Below are 9,876 nucleotides of genomic sequence, written 5' to 3'. Positions count from 1 at the left end.
TATGGGAGACATCACAGCAGTCCGTCTGCACCCACCAGCGCAGTCAATTGTAAATTAGGTAGAGGAGATAATAGAGTACACAGAGGGAAACTGGCGAAAACTCAGGATACAAGTTATATGATGGTTAGAAATAGTGTTATTTCTCATGAACACACACAGGACGGCGTAGTCTGAAAAGTTACTTGAAAGTACGGTTACCCTTTAAGAACTCTTAAAGATGGGAAAGAAAGGAGAGAGGGTGGCGTAACACATGATGTAATTTCTGGGTGCCTTCGCATCCTGTTATTGAGGCTGAGGGGTGGTTTAGCTTTGCGTCTATATCAATTTAGAAGCTTCGTCTGGGGTCTATATTAATTTAGGGGTCCAATCTGGGTCTGTATTCATTTAAAAGGTCATCGATCTGTATCAGTTTAGGTGTCTGGTCTGGATTGGTTTAGGGCTGCGATCTGTATAGTTTAGGGGTTCACATCTACCAATGATCCAGACTCCTAATTTTGCAGTCTTGCCTATATATGTATTGGTGGGAATGCTGGGCCACTTAGTCCTCTCGGAATCTCCAAGATGCCACTCTTGAAATGTTGGCAAGAACGGGTGCAACAACCCTTGTGTTTGTGCGACGGTATACAGGAAGGTATATATAGTGCCCCCTATGGTGCAGTCCGGGGGATGAGACATTAATAGGTGGGAACACTTCTGGCCTCACCAGGGTTTCATTGCAGAATAAAGCAAAAGACCCTATTATGAGTCCATACGGTCCGTACGCCGCCGCGTTATGACTTCCATTATGAACGCAAACGACAGCGCAGATGTGAACTGAGCCTTAGGCGGCTGCTCACGTTCTTCTCTGCAGATGGAACATATGGGACATTACGGCCGCGATGTGGCTCCATTTATAGACAGGAACGTACAGATTATACTAATGTTACAGGACATAAAATAACCCAATAATTCTGCTGCCAGAAGAAGACGGATGATCTCACCGTTAGTCGCTAATGAAACTTTATATTGAAAAAAAACATTTTTGAACATTTGGTAAATTAGAAAAATGAAAAATGTTCTACACATCTGTCCTTGTGTTCCCGGGAGGCGACGGTGAGACGATGGTCTTGTGGGCAGCACTGTATGGTGTTAGGAGTGACTGCGACCCCCGCACTGCCTGCAGCTGTAGACCCCCTGTTAAAAGATGGAAGGAAATAAGCATTAGATGGTCTACTAACATCCCTGGTGTCAGGAGGAAACTGGTAATATGGGGGCTATCTCCACACGTAATGCACTGCAATTGCCCTGAAATGGCACATAACTCTGCATGACGTGAAACAGCCCTGGTGTTATGTGGGTAATGAAGTGGTCCTGGGCCCATACTGTATGGACTCATGTAACTCTAACCTCCCATTTATCATAAAATGAGGGAGAAACGAAGAGATCCCAAAAACATAAAATGAATTTTATTCAAAATAATTTAAAATACAATACTAAAAGGGTTAAAAGGCATAATGCTGTCCGGAGACACTGAGCAAAAAAAGTACATGAAAATCTTATTGTTAGGGGACGTGTCTGATACTAGGTAATATATAGTTGTGGCCAAAAGTATTGACACCCCTGCAATTCTGTCAGATAATACTCAGTTTCTTCCTGAAAATGATTGCAATCACAAATTCTTTGGTATTATTATCTTCATTTAATTTGTCTTAAATGAAAAAACACAAAAGAGAATGAAGCAAAAAGCAAAACATTGATCATTTCACACAAAACTCCAAAAATGGGCCAGACAAAAGTATTGGCACCCTCAGCCTAATACTTGGTTGCACAACCTTTAGCCAAAATAACTGCGACCAACCGCTTCCGGTAACCATCAATGAGTTTCTTACAATGCTCTGCTGGAATTTTAGACCATTCTTCTTTGGCAAACTGCTCCAGGTCCCTGATATTTGAAGGGTGCCTTCTCCAAACTGCCATTTTTAGATCTCTCCACAGGTGTTCTATGGGGTTCAGGTCTGGACTCATTGCTGGCAACCTTAGAAGTCTCCAGTGCTTTCTCTCATACCATTTTCTAGTGCTTTTTGAAGTGTGTTTTGGGTCATTGTCCTGCTGGAAGACCCATGACCTCTGAGGGAGACCCAGCTTTCTCACAATGGGCCCTACATTATGCTGCAAAATTTGTTGGTAGTCTTCAGACTTCATAATGCCATGCACACGGTCAAGCAGTCCAGTGCCAGAGGCAGCAAAGCAACCCCAAAACATCAGGGAACCTCCGCCATGTTTGACTGTAGGGACCGTGTTCTTTTCTTTGAATGCCTCTTCTTTTTCTCCTGTAGACTCTATGTTGATGCCTTTTCCCAAAAAGCTCTACTTTTGTCTCATCTGACCAGAGAACATTCTTCCAAAACATTTTAGGCTTTTTCAGGTAAGTTTTGGCAAACTCCAGCCTGGCTTTTTTATGTCTCGGGGTAAGAAGTGGGGTCTTCCTGGGTCTCCTACCATACAGTCCCTTTTCATTCAGACGCCGACGGATAGTACGGGTTGACACTGTTGTACCCTCGGACTGCAGGGCAGCTTGAACTTGTTTGGATGTTAGTCGAGGTTCTTTTTCCAACATCCGCACAATCTTGCGTTGAAATCTCTTGTCAATTTTTCTTTTCCGTCCACATCTAGGGAGGTTAGCCACAGTGCCATGGGCTTTAAACTTCTTGATGACTCTGCGCACGGTAGACACAGGAACATTCCGGTCTTTGGAGATGGACTTGTAGCCTTGAAATTGCTCATGCTTCCTCACAATTTGGTTTCTCAAGTCCTCAGACAGTTCTTTGGTCTTCTTTCTTTTCTCCATGCTCAATGTGGTACACACAAGGACACAGGACAGAGGTTGAGTCAACTTTAATCCATGTCAGCTGGCTGCAAGTGTGATTTAGTTATTGCCAACACCTGTTAGGTGCCACAGGTAAGTTACAGGTGCTGTTAATTACACAAACTAGAGAAGCATCACATGATTTTTCGAACAGTGCCAATACTTTTGTCCCCCTCTTTTTTATGTTTGGTGTGGAATTATATCCAATTTGGCTTTAGGACAATTCTTTTTGTGTTTTTTCATTTAAAACAAATTAAATGAAGATAATAATACCAAAGAATTTGTGTTTGCAATCATTTTCAGGAAGAAACTGAGTATTATTTGACAGAATTGCAGGGGTGTCAATACTTTTGGCCACAACTGTATTTCCTTTTATTTTACATGCAGATTACAATAGTATTTTTTCACTTGCTGGTGCTTATATGATAGCGGTCACATTTGTACCCACTTTGTTATTTTCTATGGAACATTAGAATACTTATCTTTTACATGGGGATTTTTCTGCCCGTATCACATGAATGCTGGAAGCACTTGTGATAAAATCTCGTTATTTGATGCTGCCTATATTGAAGTAGATATAATTGTGCCTACCTTACATGTCAGATTTCACATAGTTATCTTGCCTGTATTTTGTATATGTGAAAAGTGCTTGTGAACTGTTTTCTCTCAAATTTCTGCATGCTGTATTGCAGCTAAAGGGAGACTTGTAATAGTGTACTGGTATAACATATTATAAGATTTTCATGTACTTTTTTTGCTCAGTGTCCCCAGACAGCATTACACCTTTTAACCCTTTCAGTATTGTATTTTAAATAATTTTGAATAAAATTCTTTTCATATTTTTGGGATCTCTTTGTTTCTCCCTTATTTTATGATAAATGGGAGGTTAGAGTTACATGAGTCTTTGTTGAAGTGCACGTTGAGATTTGACACTTTTTGTGGTAACCATACTGTATGGATTATTCTATGGGGCCTATTCTGTATGGAGCATTATATGAGGCCATTCTGTATGGAGCATTCTATGGGGCCCATTATTCTGTATGGAGCATTATATGAGGTGCATTAATCTGCCTGGAGCATTATATGGGACTCATGTCATGATCCAGGACGGGATTTCGCTTTGACCTGTCCTGGTTAGACTAGGGGTTAATTGTGCTGCCTCTCTCTGGCAGCAGGAGGCTATTTAGTGCTCACTGGACCTGGGTCCGGTGTCAGTTATACTCCTGCCCTCGGCTGAGTTAAGTGACCTCTTGTATACGTGTGCCTTGTGCCTGATATCTTGCTTGTTTGTTCGGTTGTGATCTGGTTCTGTCCCTGTTACGAGTTCTGCCTGACCCTCTTGTACTGCGCTACCTCTCGTGTATGACTCTCTGCTTGTGACCCCACTTCTCTCTGCTCGTCCCCTTGGTACCACGTCGCCCTCTTGTGTATGATCTTTGGCTCTCTGACTACCCGTCTGTTTGTCCCTCCTGTACCTCGTTTGCCCGTACTGCTGTGACCTCTGTTTTGCCTGACTCTGAGTTGTTGTATGGTGTCCTGTCCTATCTGAATACAGGATGCTAAGCCCCGCCCCCTTGCAGTCACATGACCATAGGTCCCGTGCAGACTATTCAGTTTCAGTGTCCGCAGGTCCTATGCCACTTTACCTTCCAGCGCTGACTGGACCCTGACACTATTAGCCTGAAGCACGCATGGTCACCTCTGCTGCCCTGCTCCACAGGTATCTTTTAGCACTGCTTCTGTTCTCAGGACACACGCACTGGCTCTAGGAGCGAGTGTAGTGCGGTGTTCCTGACATTATAACTGACCCATACCATTTTTTTTTTTTTTTTTCTCTGCTCCCATTCACCTGTGTGTGTGATGGATCCTGTGCACGCTCTTTCTGAGCGGGTTAAGCATCTGACGCAGATGTCTCAGAAACTCTTTGGAGAACAAAGAGTCCTGGCTCAGTCTCAGCAGCTGATCGCTGACACTGTGCAGGGGGTTCTTTCATTGGGGGATCGGGATGTTACATTAATTTCCCCTGAGTCTCCAGTGAAGTTACCAGATTCCTTTTCTGGAGATAAAAATGACTTCAGAGTTTTCAAGGAGGGCTGTAAGCTTTTTTTTTCCTTAAGACCACACTCTTCTGGGGATGAAAGTCAGAGAGTGGGGGTCATTATGTCTCTGTTAAGGGGAGCCCCCCAAGCTTGGGCTTTCTCCCTTCCTACCACGGCCCCTGAGCGTATGACTGTGGATGCATTTTTTGAGGCCCTGGGGCATATTTATGATGAGCCTGATCGGGTGCGTATGGCTGAGGACAGGCTGATGAATGTTTGTCAGGGGAAACACTCAGCCGAGTGGTTTTGCTCAGAGTTCAGACGCTGGGCTGCTGAGGTCTGCTGGAACGACGCCGCTCTCCGGGGGTTGTTCCGCAGAGGCCTGTCTGAGCATCTGAAAGACGCCTTGGCTCTCCACCCCCCACCTGATGCCCTGGAGGAAGCTATGACACAGGCCGTCCGAATGGATCGCAGGTTACGGGCAAGGGGAGTGATACAAACCGAGACATCATTGTTCTCTCAAGGAAGGGGAGCCAGTTCTTCACTGAAAATCACGGCGATGGGAACCATCAACCTTAAGGAGGAAGAAAGGAGGCAACGGCACGTGAGAAAATGCTGTGTTCACAGTGGCGAGTCTGGACATGGGAAAAAGGATTGCCCCTCCCGGCCACTAACCAACAAACGACTGAGCCCGGGTGATTATCGTGGAGGTCACCCAGGCTCTCAGGTACCCTTTTCTGCATTTTCTAAAATGTCATTCCAAGTGGAACTTTGTTGCGGGGGTGTCTCCACATCCACAACTGCCTTCGTGGATTGCGGTTCATCATTGAACTTTATTGACTCTGACTTGGTGGACAGGTGTAAGTTAGGGACAGTTAGGTTGGAGACTCCGATTCACCTTGTTGCTATTGACAAAACACCACTGGGTAAGAATGACATTGTGTTTTGTACTGAAGAGTTTCTCCTTAAAGTGAGTTCCTTACATCAGGAACGTATTTCATGTTTTGTAATGAACAACCTGCCTGCGGGACTGGTGTTGGGGTTCCCCTGGTTACAGCTGCATAATCCTGTGATTAATTGGGAATCTCGGGATATTGTTAAATGGGGTCCCTATTGCTCTGAGAAATGTCTTGTTTCTGTGTCTGTGTCGTCCGTGGGTCTAGAAGGCATTCCGGAGTGCCTGATAGATTATACTGACGTTTTCTCCGAAAAAGAGGCTGCGGTTTTACCACCACACCGCCCATTTGATTGTGCCATTGACCTGGTTCCAGGTGCTAAATTGCCCAAAGCCCGCCTGTATAACCTCTCGGGTCCGAAACGGGCTGCGATGAAGGAATATATTTCTGAGAGCCTCCGTAAGGGACATATTCGTCCTTCTGTTTCTCCTGTGGCGGCAGGGTTCTTTTTTGTAAAAAAAAAAGACGGTGGTTTGCGCCCATGCCTCGATTTTCGTGAGTTAAATAAAATAACTGTGAGGAATACTTATCCCCTTCCACTTATTCCTGATTTATACAATCAGTTGTCCGGAGCTAAGTGGTTTTCGAAATTAGACCTACGGGGAGCGTATAACCTTATCCGAGTCCGGGAGGAGATGAATGGAAGACCGCCTTTCTCACTACTGAAGGGTTGTTTGAAAATTTGGTCATGTCCTTCGGCCTGACCAACGCTCCAGCGGTCTTCCAAAATTTCATAAATCATGTGTTCTCCGATTTGATTGGACGTTTTATGGTGGTGTATTTGGATGACATTTTAATCTACTCGCCTGATAAACAGACTCACATTGGTCATGTTCGGGCAGTTCTCCAAAGGCTCAGGGAGAACTGTCTGTTTGCTAAACTTGAAAAATGTTTATTTTTTGTTCAGGAACTGTCCTTTCTGGGGTTCATCGTGTCTGCTGAAGGGTATCGCATGGATCCTAATAAGGTGCAGGCCATTCTCGAGTGGGTTCAACCGTGTGATTTGAAGGGTCTGCAACGTTTCCTAGGGTTCGCTAATTATTATCGGAAATTTATAAGGGGGTTCTCACAGGTGGTTAAACCCCTCACAGACATGACTCAAAAGGGGGCCGATATCAAGAATTGGTCAACCGCAGCGGTAGCGGCATTTCAGTTTTTGAAAAAATGTTTCATGTCGGCCCCGGTTCTTATCCAACCGGACCCCTCTGAACCATTTATTGTTGAGGTAGACGCCTCAGAGGTGGGGGTGGGGGCGGTATTGTCCCAGGGACCCGCCACTTTGACCAATTTAAGACCTTGCGCCTTTTTCTCAAAGAAGTTCTCTCCGGCAGAGAGAAACTATGATGTGGGGAATCGGGAACTTCTGGCCGTAAAATTGGCTTTTGCAGAATGGAGGCATTTTTTGTAGGGGGCTGTCCATCCTATAACGGTAATCACGGACCACAAAAACCTAGCTTACATCGAGTCTGCTAAAAGGTTAACTCCCAGACAGGCTAGATGGTCACTTTTTTTTTCTCGATTCAACTTCTCGATCACTTTCCGACCAGGATCCAAGAATATCAGAGCGGATGCGTTGTCACGCAGTCTAGATCCGGTGTCCCCCCCGGAACCTCCATCCTCCATTCTTCAGCCTGGGGTGGTGGAGGCAGAGGTTTCTAATGTGTTGGAACGAGAGATTCGAGAAGCCCAGGCTCTTGCACCTCCAGCTAAGCCGGTGGATAAACTTTATGTGCCAGCTCAGTTTCGTCTCAAGGTCCTCCAGGAGTTCCATGACTCAGTTCTGGGTGGACATCCAGGGATCTCAGCGACCCGGAAGGCCATTGCTAGAATGTTCTGGTGGTCTTCTTTAGCCTCTGATGTTGGGGAGTATGTGTCTGCGTGTGAGGTTTGTGCCCGTGCGAAAACTCCCCATAACCGGCCGGCCGGGGAATTGGTACTACTGCCAATTCCTGAGAGACCATGGACTCATCTGTCCATGGATTTCATCACCAACCTTCCCCCTTCCAAGGGTAATACCGTGGTCTGGGTCGTAGTGGACAGGTTTAGTAAGCAGGCACATTTTGTACCTTTGGCAGCTCTACCTAATGCGGAAACATTGTCCAGATTGTTTGTGGAGCATGTGGTGCGGTTGCATGGGGTACCCCTGAATGTGGTGTCTGATAGGGGAGTGCAATTTGTGTCCAGATTTTGGAGAGCTTTTTGTAGGAGGTTGGGTATTAGTCTGTCCTTTTCATCCGCCTACCATCCAGAGACTAATGGGCAGACTGAGCGGACCAATCAGTCTCTGGAGCAAATTCTGCGTTGTTTGACCTCAGCCCGACAGGATGATTGGTGTTCTGTGTTACCATTGGCTGAGTTTGCTTTTAACAACCGCACTAACCAGTCTACGGGTACATCTCCTTTTTTTTGCAATTATGGGTTTCATCCTCATTTTGGAGAATTTTCCCGCTTGAATTCTGGGTGTCCTGGGGCGGACGAGTCGATCCAGCGGTTGGGGGAGGTATGGCGGGAGGTCCAGAATAACATTACGAAGGCCCAGGACAAATTTAAATTTTTTGCGGACAAAAAAACGATCCGTGGGTCCAGTGTTTCAGGTCGGGGATAAGGTATGGTTATCCACCAAAAATATAAGGCTCAAGGTCCCCTCTGCGAAGCTTGGACCCAAGTTTATAGGTCCCTATGTAATTACCGAAGCAGTTAACCCGGTGGCTTTTCGGTTGCAGCTCCCGCCATCTCTGCGGATTCCAAATGTTTTCCATAAGGCCCTTTTGAAACCTGTGAGGTCCAGTGGGGAGGGATCATCTTCCCCGACACCGGTTCTGGTAGATGGGCAGGCTGAGTACGAGGTGGAACGAATTGTCGACTCCAGGTTGGTCCGTCGCGCCCTTCAGTATTTGATACATTGGAAGGGCTACGGTCCTGAGGAACGCTCGTGGGTTCCTGCTCGATCAGTTCATGCGGATCGGTTGATCCGAGCCTTTCACGCCAAGTACCCTGAGAGACCTGGGGGTCCGGTGGCCCCCCTTTGAGAGGAGGGTACTGTCATGATCCAGGACGGGATTTCGCTTTGACCCGTCCTGGTTAGACTAGGGGTTAATTGTGCTGCCTCTGGCAGCAGGAGGCTATTTAGTGCTCACTGGACCTGGGTCCGGTGTCAGTTATACTCCTGCCCTCGGCTGAGTTAAGTGACCTCTTGTATACGTGTGCCTTGTGCCTGATATCTTGCTTGTTTGTTCGGTTGTGATCTGGTTCTGTCCCTGTTACGAGTTCTGCCTGACCCTCTTGTACTGCGCTACCTCTCGTGTATGACTCTCTGCTTGTGACCCGACTTCTCTCTGCTCGTCCCCTTGGTACCACGTCGCCCTCTTGTGTATGATCTTTGGCTCTCTGACTACCCGTCTGTTCGTCCCTCCTGTACCTCGTTCGCCCGTACTGTGTGTGACCTCTGTTTTGCCTGACTCTGAGTTGTTGTATGGTGTCCTGTCCTATCTGAATACAGGACGCTAAGCCCCGCCCCCTTGCAGTCACATGACCATAGGTCCCGTGCACATTATTCAGTTTTAGTGTCCGCAGGTCCCGTGCCTCTTTACCTTCCAGCGCTGACTGGACCCTGACACTATTATCCTATTATCACCTCTGCTGCCCTGCTCCACAGGTATCTTTTAGCACTGCTTCTGTTCTCAGGACACAAGCACTGGCTCTAGGAGCGAGTGTAGTGCGGTGTCTCTGACAACTCATTATTCTGTATGGAGCATTATATGGGGCTCATTCTGTATGTAGCATTATATGAGGCTCATTATTCTGTATGTAGCATTATATGAGGTCCATTATTCTGTATGGAGCATTATATGGGACCCATTATTCTATATGGAGCATTATATGTGTCCCAATATTCTGTATGGAGCAATATATGGGGTTCATTATTCTGTATGGAGAATTATATGGGGTCCATTATTCTGTATGAAGCATTATTATTTTGCCCATTCTGTATGGAGCATTATTTTATGAAACCCAATCTGTATGGAGCATTATGCGG

At 46.1% G+C, this 9,876-nt stretch overlaps 1 long non-coding RNA gene across 1 annotated transcript in view; it reads right to left on the bottom strand.

Annotated features, from left to right (window-relative positions):
* Nucleotides 1–1,080: 1,080 nt before the first annotated feature.
* Nucleotides 1,081–9,876, bottom strand: part of LOC141095969 (uncharacterized) — a 29,179-nt gene continuing 20,383 nt past the window's right edge. Inside the window, exon 3 of the long non-coding RNA XR_012233532.1 lies at nt 1,081–1,173. This is a non-coding gene — a long non-coding RNA (uncharacterized lncRNA). The remainder of the gene's footprint in view (nt 1,174–9,876) is intronic.

The sequence above is a fragment of the Dendrobates tinctorius genome, unplaced genomic scaffold (genome assembly GCF_039654945.1).
Source record: "Dendrobates tinctorius isolate UK_male_01 unplaced genomic scaffold, ASM3965494v1 ptg000070l, whole genome shotgun sequence".
In the NCBI taxonomy this organism is placed as follows: domain Eukaryota; kingdom Metazoa; phylum Chordata; class Amphibia; order Anura; family Dendrobatidae; genus Dendrobates; species Dendrobates tinctorius.
The sequence above is the reverse complement of the archived record's forward strand: the minus strand, read 5'-3'. Positions and strand labels throughout refer to the sequence as shown.